The sequence below is a fragment of the Piliocolobus tephrosceles genome, chromosome 10 (assembly GCF_002776525.5).
Source record: "Piliocolobus tephrosceles isolate RC106 chromosome 10, ASM277652v3, whole genome shotgun sequence".
NCBI classification, from domain to species: Eukaryota; Metazoa; Chordata; class Mammalia; order Primates; family Cercopithecidae; genus Piliocolobus; species Piliocolobus tephrosceles.
The window spans coordinates 93124003-93126694 of NC_045443.1; positions in this window are offsets into that span (position 1 = coordinate 93124003).

Below are 2692 nucleotides of genomic sequence, written 5' to 3' on the forward strand. Positions count from 1 at the left end.
AGGGTCTCTTACTATTTCCATTTCCTCTTAATATAAATGACATTAGGCAGCATTACTCTATGGCGCTGTAACCACAGGAAAGAGTAGAAAATGACACAGCCGCACAGTGGCATGATAGAATACAATTACAATTTGGAGAGTGAAGAGAAAAAAAACTAGCAGAAAATGCTGATTTTGAATTCTCTTCCCTTAACTAAAGGAACAGGCATGAAGAAAAATGGTGCAGTTGGCATCACCTCACGTGGACTCCTTTTGAATGCAAGAATGCCCTTTTAGGGGCTAAAATATGAACACTGTGAGTTAGAATGCATGGGTTCAAATTCAGACGTCACAATTATTATCTGACTGTCCTTGAACAATTTAATCAGTCTCTCTGCACCTCTGTTTCTTCATCTAAGAAATGGGAATAATAATAGCACGCACGCACCTCAGGGGTGGTTAGGAGCATAAAATGGGGATAACTCCTGTAAAGCACTAAGAAACGTGCCTTGCATGTAGTAAACTCTTAATTACTGCTTGCTACCATTGATATTATCTTTTTTTTTTTTTTTTTTGAGACAGCGTTTTGCTCTGTTGCCCAGGCTGGAGTACAGTGGCAAGATTATGGGTCACTGAAGCCTCGACCTCCTGAGCTCGAGTGATCCTCACCTCAGTTTCCTGAATAGCTAGGACTGACTATAGGCACACACCACCATGCCCTGCTAATTGTTTAATTTTTTTTGGAGAGAAATGGTCTCACTATGTTGCCCAGGCTGGTCTCGAACTCCTGAGCTCAAGCAGTCCTCCCACCTTGGCCTTCCAAAGTGCTGGGATTATTTTTTATTCACCAAGTTTGAAATCTTTGGTAGTATCCTAGCTGAGGAGGCATCCAGGGAGTTTCTGGACAGAAAATTTAACTGATACTGTGAAAATCTGCTAACAGTGGTTGTTTTTCTTTCTGGGAAGCAGGGTTCCTTGTCTGGCTGCTGTTCCCTCTTGGTCACATGGGCACACTATGATTAAATCATTCCTAGTAAATCTTGGATTTAATAATAAATTCGTTACTAATGATCACACTTTGGAACATGGTCCCCTACCTGTAACATACTAAGAAACTAGAAATGTATTCGGCATTTACCAAAACACTCTTCTCTCTTTTTTTTTTTTTTTTTTTTTTTTTTTTTTTTTTTTTTTTTTTGAGACAGGGTCTCACGCTGTAACCCAGGCTGGAGTGCAGTGTTACAATCACGGCCTTGATCTCCCAGACTCAAGCAATCCTCCCACTTCAGCCTCCCGGGTAGCTGGGATTGCAGGTGCACACTACCATGCCCAGCTAATTTTTTGTGATTTTTGTAGAGATGAGGTCCTCCTATGTTGCCAAGGCTGGTCTCAAACGCTTGGGCTCAAGTGATCCACCCACCTTGGCCTCAACAAGTACTGGCATTACAGGTGTGAGCCACCGCACCTGGCCAAAACCCTCTCTTAATGGAACATACATCTCAGATTCTGGAAATATCTGTTACCCCGGGGCATATTTCTTTCTTTCTTGTGACTAACATTCTGCTTTTTTAGCTATTCACATACATAAACTGACGAATAATAAATCTGGGCATTTGTCATTAAAAACTGCATATTTCAAACACAATCAGTAATCCTCAAAAAGTAGAGACATGTTTACATTTCTTTGGTGAAAGTGTAGGAACACAGGGACTTGGGAATCACTTTTTAAAAAATATTTTCAGACAAATCATTTTCTGAGAGACTTAAAAAAAGAAACTGTCAGTCATTTGAGGTGCACCCTTTTGCTTCTATTCCATTTTTATCATACTAATCTCTCTTGCAAAATTGAGGTTATTCATAAATATTTCCCTTCCAAACTGTGGGAAATAAGATGTGAGTTTGGCCCTTTGATAAAGTTAGGTTCAGGGACTGCTTATCATTGAAACAATGAGCACAAAAGCAATTCAGTTCTGGGACTTCTCACAAAACTCAGCGGGCCAGGCATTGCTCACTCTTGTTCTCAGGCATTCCAGGGGAGTGGCAGAGGGACGGCCAGCACGAGACATTTTCAAGGTTCTTTTTCCCACCCTTTAGCATTGGTAAGTCTCTGATCGTTTAGAAAAGGATTTGTTTTGCAAGAACCCAAAGTGTCCCCAAGAACTATGTTTACCCATAATAGGCCTTGCTCTCTGTTTAACATAGCCAGATGGACACTGCTATTTGGCTCATGGTCATATCCCCACAGATTTGACCTCATTTAGAGGACACTATTAAAAGATTATCCTATTATTGAGAATTTCCATTGCATCAAATAGTAAATATTAGTAACATTCCTCTACAGAGAAAATGATGTAAGAAGAGGGCAAGACTGTGTTGACCTCAGGCAAATCACAAGGATAGGTATGTGGCAATTATGAAACTCAGCACTGCCTAATAAAGCCCAGTGGCACACAGAGTAAAGGTCCAGGGGCAGAGACTTTCCCAGTAGCTCTCGAAGGAAGTGTTCAGGTTCCACTGAAGTCACAGATGGAAGTCTTAGTACCGAGGTGGTTATTTTGAAAGAGGCTAAGGAGGACAAAGTGCATGTAGCAGGATGGCAGGATGGGATGTTGGGATGATGGGATGATGGGATGATGGGATGTTGAGATGATGGGATGATGGGATGATGGGATGATAGGATGTTGAGATGATGGGATGATGGGATGATGTGATG